The sequence below is a fragment of the Cupressus sempervirens genome, chromosome 10 (genome assembly GCF_028749045.1).
Source record: "Cupressus sempervirens isolate cs-2001-9-10 chromosome 10, ASM2874904v1, whole genome shotgun sequence".
Lineage (NCBI taxonomy): Eukaryota > Viridiplantae > Streptophyta > Pinopsida > Cupressales > Cupressaceae > Cupressus > Cupressus sempervirens.
The window spans coordinates 878120762-878126761 of NC_143127.1; positions in this window are offsets into that span (position 1 = coordinate 878120762).

Consider the following 6000-nt stretch of genomic DNA (forward strand, 5'->3'; position numbering starts at 1 on the left):
GGAAGATTGTTGTTTTGAGGAGGACTATTGTGTTTCATCTTGTGGCTTAGCCTTCCATTGCTTCTATTTCTTGTTAGAGTTTTTGCCACTTGAATTACCTTCATTTGCTACTAAGGGTTTGGTCTTGGAAGACTTGAGAATTCCCATACCCACTAGATTATCATGTTCTAAGATCAACATTTTTGAAAATTTCTCAAAAAGAGGTATATTCAGGTGGAAGATGAATCATGATGTGTTTGATCATCTTTACATCCTTGATGGGTTCACCACAATCGTTAAGTTGTGCCATATACATGTCTACTTGGGTAAGATAGTCTTTGATAGTGTCAAAATTTCTAGGATCCAACTTGAGAAGTTTTTCCTCTATGGTGTAAGCCATGTCTTCATCTACTATCCCATACAATGCTTCAAGTTTAGCCAAAACCTCTATAGGATTGATAAGCTTCCTAATGTGAAATTTGATAGCATCAGAGATATTTTTAAACAAGGTTCTTAGGGCCATCTCTTCTTTGGATTCTCAGTCTTCTTTTCGAGCTTCATCAACATTAGTAGGAGGTTTCTTTGCTGCACTAGTTACATAATGTAGTGAACCTTTTTCTACAATGGTTCTTTAATATTTTCTTTCCAAGTAGCACAATTATGTGGAGTTAATTTTGAAAAAGAACCCATAATGCAAGAGCACAAGACCAAGGAGACACAATACACAATACACACCCCCACTTTTAACTCAATCAAAAAGGCCCCCCAAATGAATGATTTTGGCACTTTATATATAGTGCATTTACAATAGGCCACTTGTCAAAATGGACAAAGTGGGCTTTTTGATTTTGTTGATTACAACACTATATAGAGTGCAAATCTGGACCTTTATAATGTAGCTAAAAAATACAACAATTGTGAAGCAATAGAATGCAAAACAAAACCTATCTCTAAAAATGATGTTTTTGTCCACACAAGACTACAATCTGATTATAGATCTAAAAAGTAGACCAAAAAATATGCACTTTCAAAAAAAAAAAGTAACTGAAAAGGAGTACAGATGAGCCCGTACGATGCATTTGAAGTTGCAAAATGCAGGATTAGATAGGTATAGTCTTAAAAAAATGTATATTCTAACAAATCCATGCACCAAAACTACAAAGTAACTACACCACTAAAAGTTCAATTTTTTTTTACCCAAAATCAAAAAAATTGCACCTGATTTGGAGTCTAGATGTCAGAGTTATGGCCTTTTGATGTCAGGCTGCCAAATCAAAATTGCACCTAAAGAGGGGTCTGGAGAGGAAAATGCTATGTTAAATTTGAATGCAAAACAAACATTGCTATAGTTCAAATTTTCCCTGGAATGACAGTCAAATGACCATCAAATTTAGGCTCACAGATTGCTGATGTGAGTGAAAATGTAGGCCCTATTGACATGGTGATGATGTCACCCCTACGATTGATGATGTCAACACATATGGATTGTATGGATGCGTCTGGTTGTGCAAAGTATGACTGTCGACTAGATTGCTAACATGTATAGAACTGAGTGTTCAGGTATTGACTATGCATCCACATAAGTTGCTAACGTGACTATGACTGGATGTCATGTGGTGGAAATGGATTCGATTCTTTGATGTCTGTGCGGTAGGGTAGGTTTGAGATGCATGTCACTAACTAGATAGGGGGTGCTTTATTTCACCATTTGTGTGACACATTTAGGGACTTCCATGTGTCCTCAGCACAAGTGCCAAAAGTTTTAATGTTTGCCACAGTGGTGCTGGAAAATTAATTTGCAGTACTGGGTTTAATAAAATCCTGGGGACTTGTGTTATTTTGTCCCACATTATTTGTAATGTAGGAAATGAAGGTTTTAAAAAGTGTGCAACTGTGAAGTTATAAATAATAAGCCATGACATGGAGTGTCTACGACTGGGTGGATTTGCTCATTGGGAAAGTGGACCGATCCAGTGGTGTTAACTGTCGAATTGTAATTGCTTGGCCGCTAGTGGAAATTTGTGACTTCATTGGAATATGCAGTGTATACCCATGAATTAAAAGGAATATTCTACTCTGTGTAGAGCCAAGGTGTGACTACCTAGTGCTTGTGCAAAAAAAAAAAAATTTCTCTACCTGAACACCCAACTGGGCTAAAAATTTGAAACAAGAATTCTAAAAAATTATAGAGAAATTGCAAAATTAATAGATCTAAAAAAATGAACTTAACATATCAAATGATGACCATACCAGATTTTCAAATTAGGCCTTTGGGTTCTAGTTTGCAAAATTTTTTCCTCATAGTCAACTATGGCCTAAAATAGGCAAATTTATAATTGATCTTCACTAAATCATCACTCTAGATGTAATTGAAAGGTCTGCTTCAGCTCTAGACACTCCCAATTGCTGCTAATGCTCCAAATCTAAACCGAGTGCCTTTGAGAGATGAAGCAATGAGCTCTCCAATGGATTTGTGATGAGAATCTCCCTCAGCTCTAGTACCATGTAAGAATTTTCCTTAGGGAAGAATTCACCCAAGACCAAGGAACTCAAACACAAACACAAATTAGATCAGAGTATGATCAAAATAACTATATAATATTCAATAGACTATTCAATTACACTAGGAGTGCCTATATATAAAGTCCTTTGAGATGCATCTAGAATGCCTCATAATCAACTACATGATAGGTCATACAACCAGACACATGTCCACTAGATATGGGTTATCCTCCATCAAGCATAGAAGTAAGTGTGATGATGAGAGGATAAGCCTACAATGGTGTAGCATGCAAATTAGTGTTGTAGACTCATGTGCTAAATAAGGAGTGTGAATAACTATGTTGCCTACATGAAAACTCAGCGAATGATGCAAAATCTAGTGTTGTAGACACCATGAACTAAAATAGATTTGTGTACATCTATGTTGTCGACATGACAACTCAAAAAGGTACAAAAACTCCTAAGTGTCTAATAAAAATAAATAATAAAATAATGCACTAACCTAAGTAAACTTAAGTAAAGTGTAAATAGTAAATATCTATTTACACCAACAATACTCTCTAAGCTAGGTCATGGTTATTCAATATTTATTTTTGTATTTTATGCTATTATGGATGGTCTAGCGAGTGCATGTATTATGCCTTCCTTTGATGGTCTTCTAGTGTGTCTCACAAGGGTAAAGTAACCACAAATGGGCACATTAGTACCTTAATGGTCTCAAGCACTTCTTGCCAAAGATCCACATCCCAAGGTCTTAGGTGCCAAGGTAAGGAAATATAATATAAGAATTTTATGTCTAATAAGAAAATTAACGAATCTCTTGTATATATTACCCTTGAGATAGAGACCTATTCTAAAGATATATCATCACAAAATAATAAGATGAAATGATTGTATTGCATGAGATAAAAACACGACAAGCATAGTTTCTACCATTAGAAGACCAATGGGATTACACACCACCTTCAAGAGTACTGGATCTTATTGCTCTTATTAGTGTCTCCTTCTTTTACTTCTCTATTAACTACATCTTCAACTACATAGTTAGTGTCTGCTAGAAAATGTGACCTGTAAGGAGCATGGGTTAACAAGAAAACATTAGCTAAAAACCTTGAAAGTGCATCAAAGATTCATCAAAATGAAAGGAACAAACACTAACTAATTCTTGCTTGAGTTTTGCAACCCTAAGCAGCTAAGAAACCCAATCTTCCAGCCACCTCTATAGCTCAACAAAGGCACCCATAAGAAGCCTTGTTGGTGTGTTAGGATGAGGGTATGTTTGGTGTGCTCTCCCAAACACAACAATAAATGAATCTCTTGAGTGTGTGAGTGCAAGTGTGAATGAAAATGCACTAAGAGCCTAAGCTATGTGGAATGAAGAACACTTCAAGAAATGGCTATGGAGAAATCCATTCTTGAAAGCATTCAATAATGAAGATGATGTACAATAAAGGAAACTAACTAAGAATGTAAGCTATGGAATGGAAATGAAAATGCATGAAGAAAACTAAATGAACAATGCAAGATGCAAACTAAATCAGCTACCAAATGATTAGTGTGATCCTAGAAATCTCTATGAAAATCAAACTACAATGCAAACTCTTAGCATGAGAACTCAAAACTCAAAATGACATGGTAACAAAGCACAAATGGGAGATGCAAATGCTTGAGACAAACCCTCTATTTATAGACTCAAGAGAGGGCTTGGTGAGGTGGCATCCATGTAGATGCCACATAAGGTGACATGCAAGCCATGCAAATGGTCAAGAACTCAAAGTTTGCTCAAACATGTGTGAGCAAACTTGAGAAGAAGAGTGGGAGACAAGAGTGTGTAGGCATGCCACCTCACACATGTGTGAGCACACTCTTAGGCTAATGAGGGGGATTAGGGAGATGATTAGGAATGACTAAGTGGGATTAGAGAAGAAGTAGGCTTAAGAGGATGAAAATGATGGTTATAGGCTAGGCTCTAGGTTAGGCTTAAGATTAAATTAAATAAGATTTAATTTAATCATGGGTTAGGAGGAATTAATGGGATGTGAGGATTTAAATAAATAAAATTTATTTAAAAATGGGGAAATATGGAGGATCATGTGTTAAATTAATTTAACACATTAAGACTAGGAGTATTTAAATTAGATTTAAATACTTAAGACAATGAACTCATTTAATTAAAATAATTTAACTAAATAAGTAGAAGAATGTGACCAATATAATTAATTAATTAATAATTAATTACGATGTCATGGACAATATTAAAATTAATTAATATAGTCTTTAGGGATGATTTTAAGCTTCTACAGTTAGTGATCGAATTCCTAAAACTGAGAGATGACTTTTACATTCAAGCACATCCCATGATATGCCATCTTCTATAGAACATTTTCACTTCTATTGAGATTTTTCATTCATGTTATAATTTTATTCGTAACAATTCACACACACACACACACACACACACACACACACACACACACACACACACATGTATGTATATGTATATATATACATATAGATATATATACATATACATATATACATATACATACATATACACACACATACACACATACAGACACACATATACATATCTATGTATGTATATATGTATATACATACATCTATATACATATATACATTTATATATGTATATACATGTATGTATATACATGTATACATATACATACATACATACATACATACATATATATATATATATATATATATGTTTTTCATTAGAGTACATACCCTACTTGAAAATTAATCTAATTTTAGTTTATCAGATTGCATATGGTCTACAAGGTCAAAAAGTATATTTTGCATAATTATGCATAAATTAGATATATGGAGACTACAAATATTATTACAATGGGTTTGGAGGATCATGCAGATCAAGACTATACTTTTATTCATCTTGATCCTCATGATGATGTTTATTCAAATGATGTTGACACCCTTACATCAAGGTTGAATTATGATTGTAAGGATGTGTGTGTGTGGGACATTTCAATGTTTTTCTTTATAGTGTACCCTACTTGACCATTAATCTAATTTTAGTTTATCAGATTACACATGGTGTACAAGGTAAAATAGTATATTTTACATAATTATGCAAAAAATAGATATATGGAGACTACAAATATTATTACAATCAGCTTGGAGGATCATGTAGATCAAGACTATACTTTTATTCATTTTGATCCTCATGATGATTTTTATTTAGATGATGTTCACACCCTTCCATCAAGGCTGAATTATGCTTGTGAGGATAAGTTTGTTTATTTGAATGTTAGTGTTCTAAATCCTAGTATTTGGCATCCCCCTCAATAATTTTCTTCTTAGATTTAATTTCCACCCTTGAGTAGGTTGGTCATAGTGTGCAAGATCTTGCTTTATAAGATGAGCATTTGGTAGGTATTTCAAACATGTATTTGGATATTAACATTAACAATTTTTTTAATTTACTTGATTTATCATATTTCTTACTTGAACTCTATGGAGATTATGTGTTTGCTTAAA